The sequence below is a fragment of the Argopecten irradians genome, chromosome 3, assembly GCF_041381155.1.
Source record: "Argopecten irradians isolate NY chromosome 3, Ai_NY, whole genome shotgun sequence".
NCBI classification, from domain to species: Eukaryota; Metazoa; Mollusca; class Bivalvia; order Pectinida; family Pectinidae; genus Argopecten; species Argopecten irradians.
In genome coordinates, this window is record NC_091136.1 from 48,626,142 (window position 1) to 48,644,226 (window position 18,085).

At 35.3% G+C, this 18,085-nt stretch overlaps 1 protein-coding gene across 2 annotated transcripts in view; it reads right to left on the minus strand.

Moving 5' to 3' along the window:
- Nucleotides 1–18,085, minus strand: part of LOC138318905 (muscarinic acetylcholine receptor M1-like) — an 84,490-nt gene that overhangs the window by 27,461 nt on the left and 38,944 nt on the right. Inside the window, exon 1 of one of the 2 annotated variants that reach the window (XM_069261716.1) lies at nt 5,755–5,837. The exons of the other annotated variant lie outside the window; for it this stretch is intronic. The gene's annotated coding sequence lies outside the window, so the exon portion shown is untranslated. Of the gene's footprint in view, nt 1–5,754; nt 5,838–18,085 lie in introns of those variants that run through there. 2 annotated transcript variants of the gene reach the window in all.

Here is an 18,085-nt window from a genome sequence, read left to right on the forward strand (position 1 = left end):
CCAAAAGAGAATACGCCGTATTGTTCTAGATTTTTTCTTTTGTCTTCTTAAGTAAACTATAATTAATTAATCAAACAAAGTCAATTTTAATACATGCCATAATAGCATATAATCTGTCAACTTTTATTCTTTTGTTATATTGGCATATATGTATATTAGACATTAATTCATTATGATGTGTATTTATTTTCCATATATTTATGCACCATGAGCTTTATGAGTGCCTTTCTAGTTTTTCTTATTACTAATTTTCTCTGATGATCTGACTGTGATATTCATTATAATAAATAACGCTGTAATATCCATGTTGTAAGTATTGTATATTTTTATGTCGTCAACTTGGAAGAAGAGTCGCTAGCTCAAGTGTTATAGACTTTAAATAAAGACTATTATTATTATTTATCATTATTAGATCGCAAATCATTTTGAGAATTATAAAGCAGACACTCATTCTATTATCGAATATGTAAAGAGGTGTTCACAAGTCTTTATCATTGATTTCAAGACAAAGAAAATTAAATGCATTAACAAACAAGGTGACAAGAGGCATAATGAAATTTTAAAATATACGCTACTTTGGCACGTATTACCCCACTCCCGATTAGTATATAGCTCCCAATGTAACTGACCAGAAGAGGCCACTAGGTCGAAAGCTACCTATGAGTAGATGTTTTGTTGAGAGACTTTGTATACATCATTTGTTGTGCCAATCGTTAGGTTATAAAGATGTATCATGATACACATCATGAATGATATAACGTCATCCTAACTCTTATACGTTATTATGATTATATACATATCACCAAAGTAACGTTTACATGGAGACGTCTCCTGTTAGTTCAGTAAATTCATTAAGATTATATCGTCAAGTCAAGGAATCCCAGAATGGCAATAATCAAAGAGACAGCAATCAACAGACTATTATGATTACTCAATTCTAATTTACCATTGTTACGGCATACTTTTGGTTATTTCCAAACTTCCACCATCAGAGATATATCAGTTTAGGAGTATCCTATATCTCCAGTCACCAAGGTTACAATATATTTAAGCACGCTCCACAGATCCAGACCAATCAAGGCACCCTCATTTGTCCAGTATTATCCATACATATAAATACCAATGCCATGGCATGTTCACCGATAACATGATGACTTTTGTGTTCTGTACCGGTTATACATCAGTAGACATAGTCTTATTGTCGTACTGAATTGACTACACGCGAATTCGTATGTCCAGACCTCTACATGCACATGTGTCTGTCTACTACTCGTATTGTAATAAACAAAAACATTATCATAACTATCTTCATGGGAATACCCGACCCATGTACGCGTATGCCGATCGTATGGTATCAAGACGAGTAGACAAGGTCTGAATATGTGCTAGTACGTACCAATGCCAAGATCATTTTCATATCAGTACATTCTAACCAAAGTAAGCTGACACTTATTTTGTAAAGTATATACCAGGCGTAATTCGAGATTTCTTTTGTGTTGAAAATCAAATATTTACTTCTTGTTCAAGTGGTTTTGAGTAATCGTTTGTACGGTGTACATAGCTATATATAGAATATTCGATGCCTGTCCAGTGGCGACCAAGATATACCATTCCGACCGAGTCAACTTTATAAGTCAGGCTTGATAATCCATATTGACCTTCCTGTTTAACTAAGCATGACGATTTCCAAATAAAAACAAAAAAAGTTTTACAGAATTTGCATGTGCAAAAAGCTTTCAAAATGGGAACGAATGGCAGTACGACTAGCCATACCAGAACACGTACTAACTAGTGATTGATGTTTTACAGATGTAGGACAAACACCTCTATACACAAAGTTAACATATTACCTGTAGTCAATTGACGTCCTACTTTCACTAATGAGTCCAATCGAATACCTGTGTTGACCAAAGGAGTTAGACTGATGTCCACTTCCCGACATGGTCGATGCTTCTTCCCCAAGGTAAAGAACGAACACTCGGTGTGTTGGGGGTCCAGGGTGTAGATAAATCGACCGGGTATTGGATAGAGCCAGACGTTTCACTGCCAGGGACACTTCCCAGGGGCAGAGGAAGACAGAGTTGTCACCTGAAGGCAGGCCAATTGTCTACCGGAATGGGGAAGTTAAGGCCAGTATTGATGGCCATATGTAATGAAATACACACTTCACAATCCAATTGAGACGGTGTTCTGTGTTTTATGAGAGGTTCAAGTGGCGTATGAGACAATTATTTATCCAGGAAAGACAAAAACATGTGTTACATACAATGCTTTTGATGAATAGGATTTAAGCCCAAAGCCCAAAGTATGGAACATATTTAGAAAGCCACGGAGAACGTACTTCAATCTGTATCCTGTAAGTCGAATGGGAATTCTGAGAGACATGTCGCTACTTGTGATAAAACGAAAAAAAAATCAGCACTGGCCAGGATATGAGCGACAAAGCCAAAGGTGATAAAACACTTAAAATTGCATTAGCAAGTAATTTAGCAATCAATGTTTGGTTTCATTTATGAAAACAATTCGCTCTTAAAGTGCTAAGAAAGGAAACCGAGCAACGTCAGTAGAGCCGGACGGTGCCAAATCTTCGGATCCCCAAACACTAGCAAGTAAAGATGGGAAACTGTGCTTGGTCGCTGAGTAGACAAAAACTTCTGATCTAGAACGGATTTTATCATCAATTTGAAATGCTGATATGGATTATCATTTCAATATATCAACACATGCTAATTGCCATGGATAACTTTTACATAGGCCCCCCTCACTTTTACATAGGTCCCCCTCACTTTTACATAGGTCCCCCTCACTTTTACATAGGTCCCCCTCACTTTTACATAGGTCCCCCTCACTTTTACATAGGTCCCCCTCACTTTTACATAGGTCCCCCTCACTTTTACATAGGTCCCCCTCACTTTTACATAGGTCCCCCTCACTTTTACATAGGTCTCCCTCACTTTTACATAGGTCTCCCTCACTTTTACATAGGTCCCCCTCACTTTTACATAGGTCCCCCTCACTTTTACATAGGTCTCCCTCACTTTTACATAGGTCTCCCTCACTTTTACATAGGTCCCCCTCACTTTTACATAGGTCCCCCGAACACACCCCTGCAGTTGTACCATTCAAGTCGGCATTCCTCAAAACCTTTATACCAGTTTATATTATCAACACAATTACCTGATTCCACTTGAAAAAAAAAACATTTTCTATAGACTGGTGTAATGTGATAATCGTGTATATTTAGACTAATGATTATTACAACTAACTCCGAAATGTCCCATGGTGTGATATTCACACCAGAGTAACACATTCACCGGGTAAATAGAGGAAACGATCGGACAAGACTTCCGCAAAATATAACATCAAATATTTAATATGGAAAATTCAGTACTTCTCCCTGAACAAACAGTCATATAGTATTTGTTGGTTAGATTTGTTCCTACTGGTGTTATGTGGTGTTTGTCTGGCCTGGCTATACCGTACAGGTACTTGTCCTGTCTGCTAACAAGAACGTGTGTAAACAAACCAATGTCCTCGATGGGGTTAGTGGGAAATATATTTATGTGTATTGAGGTGTCAACAATGTAAGATGGTATGCGTTTGAGTCGCAAGCAAAGATGGGATGATCATGGTTTCATCGCGATTCTGATGTTAAATTCCACAATTATCCGTCATCAGTCGTAACAGATTGGCACAGTTTGAAATCATTTTACTTTGTTATTGTTTTATATTGCAAGCTCTTTTGTTCTTTCATGTAAACCATGAACATGTCACAACATTGAAATAGAATGCTTGCGAGTATCTGTTTATGTATGCATAAGAGGTGAGAAAGGAAACAGTGTTCAAGTCCTCCAACGTGCATAGACTGGCCGCCTGACCCTAAATTTTGCTAAGATTTTCTCAGCAGAAATATGAATACTGAATTATCTCTCCCGAGTTCGAAACTTAGAAACAGACATGTACCAGAGACAAAAATTATCAAGGAACACTTTATTGATGTTTTAGATATTCACCTTAGAGAGATTGACGGCCAGTGTAATGATGGTATACCACCCACTATATTCATTCCTTGTGGGCTGGTACATGCGACTAATACAAACAAGATCTGATGTGAGCTCTACTATTGGTGTACGCGTATACGATGGAAGTTATTATAGTGACAGAAACACAAACATTGGATATTAGTATCGTCGCTCTGTACGACCTTTAACCATCGTATGATATAGCTATGTTTTGAGGTTTTGGCAGACGTAAATATCGGAGTTTAAAATTGAAGTCAGATGTATTGCCGAGAGGTGAGTGACGGCCGACCTTTCTCCACTGGCGATCAAAGATTCTAAATCTGTAGCCAAGTGTAGCCAGCGGTGGCCTCTGTATCTCACAAAGCAGCTCAGATTCATTTGACCATGGCGCTGGGCCTTCAGGCATAAATAGAAGTCTTAGCTATTAATTATTCAATAAGTGTGTATCATCTTGAATAGTAGGAAGATTTCGTCTCTTATATCAAGTTTCCTTAGCAATTCTATGCACGTCCTCTCGTAGACGAAAGCTCCCCCCCCCCATCATAATACGGTATGGTTTTGTTTAAACCGCTTTGATAATGAAATGAAACGTAACCAGATCCCTTGTTCCATAATAATCAGAGGAAAATTACAACATTTTTGAAAGTTAAATCCTGATGTAGTGTTCCTTAATTTAGCTCTAATCATTTATGCCGAATAGGTATGTAATTTTGTTTTCTTTCGTTAATAGTACACTATAGTAAGTTCCCATTGAGTGTTAAAACATTTAAAAGCCTTCCATATCACATCCAAACACCGAATCCACGATGTAGTGTTTTTAAACACAAAACAAACTCTGAAGAGAATCAAATATTCAACATCATTCCAGACCTCCACGCCGTTGAGAAGATTATTTCAGTTTGTACACTGGAGAGGAATGAGGCATGTTATGTCTGCCATTTTGGATTCAATAGGTACTACAATGCAGTAGGAGAATGTGACAGGAGACTTCTATTGGCGAGGTTCATCTCACTAATCACCTATAATCATCTCGATGTATTGGTTAAGTGTCAAGTTCTGGCAAAATTTATGCTTCGATAGCATGTTTGATTAATAATAAATATTTCATACCTAATTTTCTAGATACCGGTTTTCTTTCTGTTGTTGGTAGTAAACATGTTGTGACGTTAGTCTTTAGGGTTAAACATATGATATGGTTTATGTAACACTTATTTTTAGGCATCATTATAGTATACATTGACACATACTTCGGTAATCATGGAACGTCTCTAAGTACTTTATATAAGATTATACATTAAATAATGCTATCACTGTGTGATTTCAAATGCACTCTCTCCAACATTATCGCACTCAAACCAGTCTGTCATAAGGTTCATTGATCCATTGCTTTATATTGCATTTTTAAAAGGACGAATAACAATATTTTAAATCCAACAATTAAGTAATGGCTTGCAATGAGTTGAAAATGACATGGTGTTTAAATTTTCTAATTAATTTTGTTCCGTCTAACAAACAAATCAAACGGCTGATGAAAACGTTAAACTGATATTGGAACGAATTTTTGTTTTCTCGAAACAGACATATACCTGGAAGTAAATTGCCTTATTTCGATAAATGTGACACAGGTATATTTTAACAAGATCCTAGATATATTGTATTGAGAATGAATTCCATGCTGCATTCATAACGTCTTTTTCAAATGAGGGAAAACCACAAGATATATAAATCTTACCTGAACTAAGCCTGTGTAGTATCTCCGGTAGAGAACAGGTATACTATCTTGTGTATAGTTCCGTGACCACGCGTGGCCGTAGTCATTATCGAGTGTGCCGAAACACTCAGTCAGCCACTGTACCAGGTGCGCGCCGTTTACTACACATAGATACGCTTTATTGGCATTTTTATCATATACTAATTTAACGCACAATTGAGTGTTATCCTGTCCTTATATTGGCTAACAATAAGTAGCTCTTGTCACAGTAATAATGCACTGATCGATAGTATTCAGTGACGTCCACACGTGGTCACCGGGAACTGACCCATGTCCAGTACTAGGCATATTGCTATAGCAACGTATATATACTAATTAGTTCTTTATATCCTTTATCAATAACTTATAAGTACAACGGATATATGTGTTGTAGTTATTAATGATAATAGCCTTCAGAATGTGAAGATGGTTTAACCATCCAGCCGCCCAAATATTTAAAACATCTCCTAACTATCTAATTCAATGATGTTTCTTTTCTAACATCAGCACCGTTCGTCTCCGACGATGTAACGTCAGTAGATCAATTTACTCATACAAATCGTGATCCGTTAATGTTCCATTTTTGTATCGCCAACCGGGAATGGTTTTGGAAATGTAACAAGAACAATGTAAAAATTATTATTCCAATTAAGTATGAGATAAAATACGAAATGATAAAGGATGTATCAAACTTAAATTGTAGTAAGGTAGATGTGTTTAGAAAATCTGGTCTGTCTTTGGAAAAATGTAATAAGCAAGAGAGTAAGAGAACTCTCTGTAATAGTAGTACAATTTCATTTCTTCTTTTAATCTGTTAAATGCGCGCACTGAATCGTCTCTTTATGAGGCGAACTAGTTCATGATTACAGAGAACTTCTATAAACCTGACTGAACTAAGTCAAACCTGATTCTAAACTAGCCTGGACATTCTTATCCTATCTCAATAAATGCTTACTGAACGTGTCATAATAAACTTCATTGGCATCTCGAAATCTCCTTTCAGCTTATTAAAGGTTTTTTTTTCAAAATAACTTTTCAATGGTATCAGAGCATATATGTTCTGGTGAAATTCCATCATACTTTGACCCTTGACCCCAGAGTTAAATGTCAGAAGCAGACGTGAAGCGACTGACATCTGCCCCTAATTTCTGTTGGTATTAATTGCCTTCCTACATAAAATCTACGTCGTGTAACAGACCTGATGGTATCCTTTCTATTTCTGTCCAATTCATAGCCTACCATAGTCTACCTGAGAGTCATGATCAGTTTTATTTTCACGTGCATGCTTCTTGAAACCTTATTGGCCTGACTCCGAAAAATATAAGAGGATATATCTTGACCTAGTTTTATTCCAATAAACATATATAATTTATATGTCAAAAGTAAGATTTAATCCCAAAAGATGGAACATTTAGTACGGTTAAACATTACTAAATCATATTCAAACACAACAAGCATATGTCTAAGACCCTCTCGTTAAATAGTAATGTTCAGGATTGTCAATACAAGGTTAGAGTGTTTCCTTTGTCGGTTTGATTGGGCCCCGGATGTTTCTGAACCAATTTTAATAGAGTGCGACTACCAGGTAAAATTCTTCCATTCATGTTGTAGAAATAGTACTATTCTTCTCTATACAACATATTATAATGGTGCGGTATGACTGATAATTTAATTACAATAATTAATCAATAAATCTACTTACTTATGAATATATTATACAGTTGTTCTAATTTCACTCGTCGACGGTTAGTATGTACATAGCAAAATTGAAGTACCATATTATATATATAAAGAAAAACTGATTTTAAAAGAAACAAAATTTCTAAATGAAATGTATTGTGTGATTACTGTAATATTTGAAAGGAACTAAAATATCAGGATTTTAAAATAACATCTAAAGACTGAAACATCAGAAAAAGGCAGAAAGACAACGGGAATATTCCGAGGAGTGAGTACTTTGCCTCTATACCAGATCCAAGTACCTACCTCAAAGGGAAAGAACCTGTCGACTATGAAATTACATGTCATATTACAAAGCACTGAAACAAGACTCTATTTTGCGAAGAGCTAAACAGAATATTTCTGTGAGATCAACTGTTATATAAACTTTCATATCATTAATCAAAATGAGATGTTATTAAAGAAGGGCTCCTATTCTAAATGAATTGCGCTGCGATTCACAATTGATATGGGTACAGAGTACATTAGTAGATAAGTAAAGTCCTATAAAGAGGTAAGAAATTCAGTTCTAAAATCATTACATTGAAGTCAGACAGAAGATATCATGGTAAAACATGCGTTTACATCTTGTTGTCTTATTTCATGAAATAGTTAGCATGTAACGCATTTAAGCAGGGTTATTTAGTTTATCCGATTCCGATGATATTTTTTTCTTTTTCTTTGACTTGAAATGGAAAGCGATTGCATGAATAAAACATATTTGTTGTCCTAAATCAGGACATCATTATAAGAAAATTTAGAGGAAAAATATATAAGAGAGAGACTGAAAAAATTCAATACATCAATAAGGAAAAATAATTAAATACATACTGACATCTTCAAAGACATCATGATATAAATGTAAGAATGTACACATATTTACTGAAACGCTAATTCAGCAGCTTTCAAAGAAAAACAACAACAAACGTAAGCAAATCTTATAGAATACCCATCATCCGGTAATAGTTCCTGTATATAATCAGGGATGTACCCTAATAAGACACAAATAAGTTCTTGTCTATCTAAATTGTCTAACTTTACGTATAACTCAACTGGATAATTGTTGACAACATTTGTGAAGAATTCATAGCGTAGATCAAATAGATCTTGATGTTTACAATCAAGTAAGCAATGGGCTAAAACATCATGAGATATCACATTACATTTCGCACATAACAGCTCACAACGTGGGCTTAACCACCACAGACTTGCTACTCTACTGCAAATATTAGCTTGAAAAGAAGTGATCCATGCAAACATTTAAATCGACTAAAATCATCACAATTGCTCAGGCGCACATGCCATTCAGATTGTTCTTTCCAATAAATATCATTTTTAACAAACAATTTCCAAGACCGTTTGGAAGGCAAAAAACTCGTCTTACAGAAATATGTTCAAGTCTTCTTCTAAACCGTACTTAAAGATAATAACCCAGATGTCGTTAATGATCTCAGACGACACATAGAACCAAAAAAATGAGGTTTAGACTGTTCGATCTAGTTCTTAAAGGAAACCCATGAATGACTTTGGCACAAAAATGTTAAATTATTTCAAGCGGCGACCAATCTTTCGAACTTAATGAAATCCATAACTCCGAGCCAAATAAACTGCAAGGAAGTGTAATAGAGCGAAATAGCTTCAAACGAAGGAGAGGGTTTATCGAATTACCGATTAAGCCTCATTTAAAAACGAGAAGCAAATGCTTCTTAATTTGTGAAGTACATTTTCAATATCAGGAAAACCGAGTTTATATTTGTCTAAAAATATTCCAACATGTGTCGTATGTTCAGACTGATTCACAGTTTTACCACCCAAACTCCAGTTGCGTGCGGATTTTGCAAAACATGTTTTCGATTAATTAAAAACTACAATGCATGTTTTGGAAGCATTATGCATATTGTTTTGTTGTTTGCTTGTATGTTTGATTGTTTTTATGGATTTGTTTTTGTTTTGATTATTACTTTTTTTAAATTGTGGGTGTTTGGGGGTGGGGTGGGGGGGGTGGGGGTTAGTTAGTAAATTATCAACACTAACACAAGTAGCACAAGGATAAGTAACACACATAACAAACTATCAGACTTAAACTGCTGTATTCGACTGACTGTAATGCTGTAAAGGAGAAAATATAAAAAAAAATTAGTTAGCAAACTTCTGTTTTAAATCATTGTAACATTTCTAAATATAGACTAATTATCTCCCGACTAACACACTGTGGTTGACTGCATTAATCAGCATCTCGAGAATGTTTGTCAACAAAGACAAACGAGAAGAGATACAGACATCGGAAAGGCGGCAACAAATAGGAAAACAAGGTCGGTTTTTTAACCGGAATGGTCTTAATATAGATATTGATGACTTGTAAATAAGACAGAGGAAGCCAAGAGCAGACACATTACCAGATCATCACGACGTCATAGATTATCAGACATGTTGAGTCGAGGCGGATTCATTCGATTTAGGAACAAATACGTTGTCTTTATTCATAGCTAGTGTTATGTAGCATGTAGAACATATTGTTGCTGTTTGGACGGTCGTCACCAGAAATACTCTTGGAAGTGTTAGATAAGTTTACGTTGATGTGTAAGCACCAATGTATAAACATAACAACAGTTGTCTAATGATGTTTATACTATTCAGTGATATCTACACCAGGAAAAGTGACATGTTTACAAATCTTACTTTGATATAGGCTCATTTCCTTGGTATATTTTTATTATGTTTGCATTTTTGCATTTCTTCACATGAACACGCATGCAAAACTGTAGTTTTATTTTTCAAGAGTTTTCTTTATATTTGATAAAATTATTGTAAATAATACCTATTAATATTCTAAGCAGCAAAACCTCAGGTCTACACAAGGCTGATATATGCACCAGAGTATGAAGAGCTAGTAGTCGTTTATTAAGTGAGATTAGAAGTTGACTTGGCAATCGACAGTTATACCATGAAATAACGAAGTGATTATAACTTATGTTTAATTACGAAACTTACTTTCTTATTTATTTATTTTCAATATTGAATATAAACACCCCAGGTATACGGTTTTTATGGTTTTCCTCATTAAGATAATTATTATTACGACATTACATTCCAAGGTTCTGTTTGTCATTGATACCCTCAACATGGTTACAAAGCATTCCATTTTCGTTAAATATTAATATTCAGTTAGTATTTACAAATTCCCTGTTTACGATCATGCTCAAGCATTAGTTTTATTGATATTGTTCCATAAACGAGACATTAAAGATTCCAATATTAAAATTGAACGCGAAAGCAATGAATACTAAAGAATCCTGAAATTGTATCAGAACAGTGATTTATGCATACAGTTAACTGTTACTCTCTAAAATCACCCATTTGCTTTATATCAACCAGTGTATCAGATAAAATTACAGTTCGCAGCATAAAGCAGTACTTATGCGTTTGCTGTAGTCGATGAAGATAATTAAACGGCTGCTTTTCTCCAAAAGGGTACATTTTAAGCACAAACTCATTAAACTTGGTCTGAATTGTTTATACACTTTCATATGTTTAATACGATCCCAATACACATTGCGGAAGTAATGTCAGCTAGAGTTGTTTTGCTGAATGGCGCGATGGGAAACATAACAGAAATAGTATGAAAATACCTCTAGATCTACATCTCACGTGCTCTTTCATCGCCAATAAAAGTCTACATTGATTGATAGCGTTTGATTGAGTGAGATCAGTAAATCAGAAGTAGTTCTTCCTCATGTCCGATATCAGTCTACATATCCCCTTATCTCTGCCGAATCGTGTTGGATCTTAGACATGTGTGGTATGACGTAGTGATTGACCCCTTCATGACCTTCAATGGAACCCATAATTACTTCGAAATATAGAAGGAATATATTTAAGTTGACGTGAAAACGATTAGATCCGACATAAGAAGGGCATAGATCAACAATTAAAATGAAAATGGTAGTTTAGTGATCAGTAGATGGTTACACTTTAGGATTCCATCAACAACAACCGTAAGCCCGTACATGCTTATAGGTTGTCTAAGTGATACCGTGCGCATGTCCGATGTATTTTTGGCGATAAGTTAGGGAAGAACGACAGGGAAGGAATCTCATTCATGAGTGAGGTCTTCAACGACGGGAATCTATTATTTATAGCCGAATGATTAGTTCAAATCACAAGGCCAAAATCTTGGAAAGATTTATAAATAGTTGAACGAAGGAATTATCTAAACATGCCTCCATCCACGTAAACTACGAGAGTACGGTTTCACTAGGCCGTCACATGGGAGACATTGACTCGATGCGAAGAATAAACAAGTTCTAAAAACAATACCAATAAACGATCAACTGCCAGCATACAGTTCATACATTAAGTACATTGCAAATTGTACGTATACGCATTCAATATCAGAGCAAAAGAATTCACAATGTGCAGTGCTAGGGTGGTTTTGATTTACTTGTCTCTTGCATTTGCTCAACACAGGTTTTTACCGTGTGTAATATATACAAAACAGTTAGTTATACTATGAGTTCAGGTACCTATATTTTCAATATATAATTACTAATTATTTGAATTTATAAAGCAGTGTCTATGAACGATGAATTTTTAAATATTAAGAAAAATATTGCAGACTTCGATATGCATGTTGCACTAAAACATTATATCAATGTTATTCATTTCAATGTAATCGCAGAAAAAAAGTGTCTAGTATAAGGTTGATCTGCACTTTCAAAACAATGTGGTCTTGTTGAAAGTCAAATAATCATTTTCGAAAGCATATATAACTTAATATGCCTATTCAAACGTGAGTTCTTCTGATGTTGCGATGATTCGTAGTCTTGCATCTTTTTGTCAAACAGTAGTATACGGAATAGCCTTCGTTGATAAGAGAACCCAATTTTAACTAATCAACTTATTATTTAAGGTCGACAATTTAGGTAATGGAAAGAAGCTGACTCTTTGAAAAGATTTATTAATTTGCATCAGTTAATATAATTTTATATTTGTTTTTATAAATGACGAGACAACAACAAATAGGTCTTAAAGTTTTTTCTTTTTATCTTATCTGTGTCATAAACATTTTAGGTAATGCGTCCATAAAATATTTTATTGATAATCAGAAGAACTATGCCCGAGAAAAGCTCAAAAAATCACATGTACTTGTGACCTCAAACCAGCTTTATTTTAAAACATATATACAAGACAATTGAAAATCACTGAACCAGCATAACAAAACTGCTTTACTGAGTTAAAGACAATGGACAGTTATTGTGAAAGTAACTATCAATGGAGGTTATTGATAAATAACAAGGTCCTAGAACATAAGACAATGGACGATGTTTATCTGAACCATCACATGGCGTTGACATTTGTAAAACGCCAAATGCACACCAACAAATGTTTCATCGATCATTCTCTGGGGAACATTTTACAATGACGAAAACGTTCAAACTAATTACCCGTTTAATTAAACAAAGACAATCCGCACCATTGGAATCATAACATGGTTAATAAACATTAATAGGTATGAATTGTTTTTACATTTATGTTATACATTTTGATGCCACTTGTGCTAATTTTGTCCGGAACGTTGTTCACATTTGATTCCGCAATTCAGCAACTATTTTTCAAGTGTATTCATATGCTTTGTGCCGATACTCAGGGCCCAGTTTCATGAACATTCCTTAACTTTAAGAAATTCCTTAACTTAAATTTCCCCATAGAAAAGCATTTCAAAAGTTAAGGAAAATATCTTAAGTTAAGAAACCTTCTTTAAAATCTTAAATGCTTTCCTATGAAGAATTTTAAGTTAAGGGATTCCTTAAATTGAAGGAATGTTCGTGAAACTGGGCTCTGGTTGAACTTAGGGTCCTAATATTTGACCAAACATTGTCTGTATTACATCACAGTCGATGTTTCCCTTATTCGTATAAATATACACATAGTCGTATTAAAAATAAAAGTTAGCTCACCATACATGATATTGTTAGTGAGATAACATGGAACAAAACTGAATGAAGTGAAGGAAACTAATAAAAAACACTGATATGAATTATTTTATAACAAAATGAATGAGTAAAGAATGTGTGATGGCAATTGTGTGAATATTTGGAGTTTTTTTTAATAATTTTATATATTGTACATTTTTCCAATCACTTGGTTCCTTTATCATTACAATTGACAGAAATCAGTGGGGTACGTCTTATTTTATTGTGTGTTAACGTCATCATCGGAGTGCTCAACATGGATGCCCAAGGCCGCCATTAAGAAGCTGCTGTGAATGCCCCTGTGTAAATACCAGCTGTTTTAAGCTACCCTCACCTTTAGAGGCCAACATACAAGGCCCAGGTAATTATTTATCGAAAAAAGCGTTAGGAAGTTAACTTTGCTCTTCTTAGAAGATCTTGATAGTTGAGGGTTAGAATAAGCATATGTTTACTCTAACACTCATGACAAAAGAACGATAAGACATACATGTAATTGTGAGTATCAGTATTTCTTAGAAAATAAATTATGTTTAAGTCAAGTTATTTATGTGGATTGTTAGAAAGAATTATCAGGATATTTGAGTAATATATACCATCCGATGGTGCTTTCTATAATTTTTAGGTATGGTTTGTTGTCCCCACGGTGGCACGGCCCATTACACAACAACAAGTGTCAGTGCATTTGTGCATTCTTGAGGGGGTGGGGGGTGGGCTGGGTGTATATGGTAATGGCCGCATGTGCATGTTTGTATATAAATTGTAGTTAGTTTGTGTTGGTAGAGTTGGTTGTTGGATGCCATAGACACTAAACCCAGTAATCCCTTGTGGAGTGTATCTGACTTCGTAGTACCGCCATATAGGCGGGTGCTCCGATGCCGGAGGGGAGGAATTAACGTTGATACATACATACATATGGCATTCCGAGTCCATCTTAATAAATTTAATAAATAGAGGTAATAATTATGGTATCGCAAAGATAATTGCATATGTTGATAGAAAAAAATGTAATGTATTTTAAACTACAAAACAATGGTGTCAATGACTGCACGAATTCGACATTGATCTTTTTTATTAGCTTTCATCGCAATTATTTCATTTTATTGATGATGTTGATGTCATTGGGCAATAAACATAAAGTGATGGCAGGGGGACAAATCCGTGTAGAAAGTTGGACTTTTCTCCTACGGTATCTTAATAAAGCGTCTACTGGATAGAGACAACATGTCTCATATATCATCCAATCTAATCCCTTGGGTCCATCTGTGTCAACAGACCGTTTGTTACGGCCGTCAGATTGGTCTGTCATTAATTGACATCCAGATTCGCCACCCTATTAGATGTTTGGGGGCAGTAACCGGAGAAACCCTTAAATTTGTCTTTATATCCACGTATAAACCAAGTCAATCATTTAACCCAGTCACTGTATTAACGATAATCTGATGACACGGTGCATCATGACTTTGTTTTATTAGTACTACTACACGCGTATATACTTGGCTTAGTTCGTGTTATAAAAAGTGTCTCCACCTTCCTCTCGTCGGTTGTTTAAACAATATACACGGACATTTATCTAAAACAGCATTTTAAAATATTCATCAAAGCATCTTAACCTAGTACAAAGATCCAGACTTAAAAAACTGACTTTGAACCTGAAAACAATGAAGCAACAGCCGATCATATCTACCAATATATACTCGATTTCAGTCTAAATTAAGCAGAATGCTTCTTGACATCCTTAATCCATTATCTGTACATGATTTTTATTACGCAATACTAATTCAAATAATAAAATTTCATGAGCTTATTCAGTTCGTACATCATAGTACACAATACGTCCTTTGATAAGTAATTTCTGCAGTTAGAGTAAAACTTAATGTCACAGTTCTCCAACTTGTGCTTATTATTTACTGACTCAGCATTCACAATTTCTGAATATAAGGAGTTCCATAGTTTTATAGTAAATGCATGTTTCCGAATGGTTTTACTTTTAAGTAATCTTTTATTATGTTCTCTGTTCTGTAATGGTCCTGTGTGGAAAGTATACTTCGACTTCTATCATTAGTTGCTTCAATTCCAGTAAACATTCTGAATACTTGTAAAACATCAACTCTTTTACGTCTTCGAATAAGGTAAGTCCTTTTACTAGTTCGGTGACCCAGAGTTGTTCATTTTCTAGTTGCTACATATCCTAGGTAGCGATGAGCTCCAAACTGTAATAGCATGTTATGTGGCCTAAATGAGAGATTTGCATAATGGTAGAAACAAGTTGATACATGTTTGCTGAACCTGAACGTTGGATCAAAAATCTTTTTTTCTTCGTGTGGGTTGTCCACTAGTCCCCAACATACTATATGATAACGCATATGTTAACGGTTAATGCACTAAAGTCAACATATATCCAGAAGAACAGGCTAAGGATTTGTAACTATATAGCAAAGTAGTTTAACACTGTATTGCAGGCAGAAGTAGACTGCTTGCTTTACAATGTCTAGGGGTAAGTTTACAAGTTTCTTCAGGCAGATAGAAGTAATCGGACGATGATCTGAGAATAGTTAACAGTTAATCATGCTCGTGGGTCATTTAGAATTAGTCACACAATGTTTATTGGCAGTGAGAAGGACATGTATGTTAACAACGTTCTTGAAAAAGTTAGAAAGAGTAATAAGTTCCACAGCTTTCGAGGGATTATTACAAGAATGTTACTGGGGGATATTTAGAGACATCAAGTAGTACCAGAAAGTTCCTGGACATCTAGAGACATTTAGAGACATAGAGAAATAGTACACAAATGATATGCTTATATTAGGTACAATTAGAGACATGTAGCAGTAAAAGAGCGTTCTTGGGGAATTTCGAAAGGTACACAAATATTGCCTTGGAACAAAAACAGTTCTGTCACGGTGTGAGTAATGTAAATTAGTGATCAGACATCTCGTGGTCAGGACACGGCGGTAATTACTATAGGTAGTCGGCTTATTTTGTGAAGGACAACTAGGGAGTGGGGTTACTATTTACGGAAACAAACCTAATGCACTAACTATTCTCATGGTCGCTCATTGGTGTTGATCGAGTCGACCAAGCGACTGTGTAAGTATAATCTTGTTTGATGCCATTTTTACGAACAGTAAGTAACATTTCAGAAGTATTAGTAATCGCATTTTCTTTCTGATGAACTAAAAATCATTTTGCCATTTCACATCCATTCCAATCCCTCAATGACGTCATGACAACTTCAAATCCGATTATGGTTTACGATGTCTATTTTCGTAAAACAATTTCTTGTTAAAAGTGACATCAAAGAATGCACATGTATAGTCTAAAAATGTTTATTTAAAAACAAGGTCATCGTCACAGCTGAACCGTTAAGCACGTGCGTTATTCAATGCTGCATCGTTTCGCAGTATGGTTACAATGGTTGGCGTTAGTTTCTATTCTGATCGATAAATAAAAGTTAAGCTTTTCCGAAAACAATCTATGACGAAAGGAGTAATAGTTGAGACAGGAGTATGGTAACGGATAAATCAAGAATTTTGAAACAAGCTTCAATGAAAATGTGTTTACATTCCAGTATCTAGTATGGCCAGTCACATTTCACTGATAACCTAGATAAGTATAGCTGCACTTTCCTAATGTACTTCCGGGTATGGGGCGCCTAATGTTATGATTTCATTTCTAGTTATCCTTGAAACTATGCACTAGCGATGGAAATAGTGGAAATATTATTCCCGATAAAACTTTATCAAATGAGCGATAGATAAGAATAGCCGGGGGAAGGTAACAATATCTCTTTATCATTATCTTATCATTGTAGTGACTCACAAACTTTTCTTGTACTCACACATGGCCACACATCAGGAATGACAACACTCCTACACTCCCCTCCCCCCCCCCCACCTCACAAGTTTTATCAACAGTAATGTTTTACCGTTGAAACTCAGCAAACCACCAACATGCCGCGTAATGTTTTGTTCAAAATTAAATTCGATCGGCGTATCACTTTTTTGACCACCTATTAACAATTTAAATGTTATTTCACTTGTTAACGGAGATTACCGGAAACCTAACTACACTTCACTAAAATGTTTTCGCCATAAACATATAGAATTATGAAGTCGATTCGAATCTGATGTGTCCAGAGCGATCGGGTAACGATTGACATACATTAGATTGGGGACTATCTGTTCACGGTCAGTCAATATGTCACAAGCTGTTGATTGGTACGCCTCCGTTAGGTGTACACTTACAAGTTAGTTTGATGTGGCGTAGGAATCCTTTCTAGAATGTCATCTGCAAATAGCGCGGTTTGTATGCATTCGCATCACCATTTATTTACTTTATTTTAATATGCGATAGCGTGATTTTCACTTGAGGCAAAGGGTGGTTATGATAAAAGGTTTTACTAATATTTCCCGATAGTTTGCAGATGATTTTCTGTTCCTTCCAGAACACAGATACATGTAATGTCTGTAGTTAAAGGTTGTATCCTATAGCATAATGTTAGGTAATGGACATATGTCATACTTTAACCAGATAGTGTAGTAATACAGGAGTGAGAAGTTATGAAGCGGATGTATTTATTGTGATGTAAACACACAGAATGCCCTCTTTGGAATACATGTATG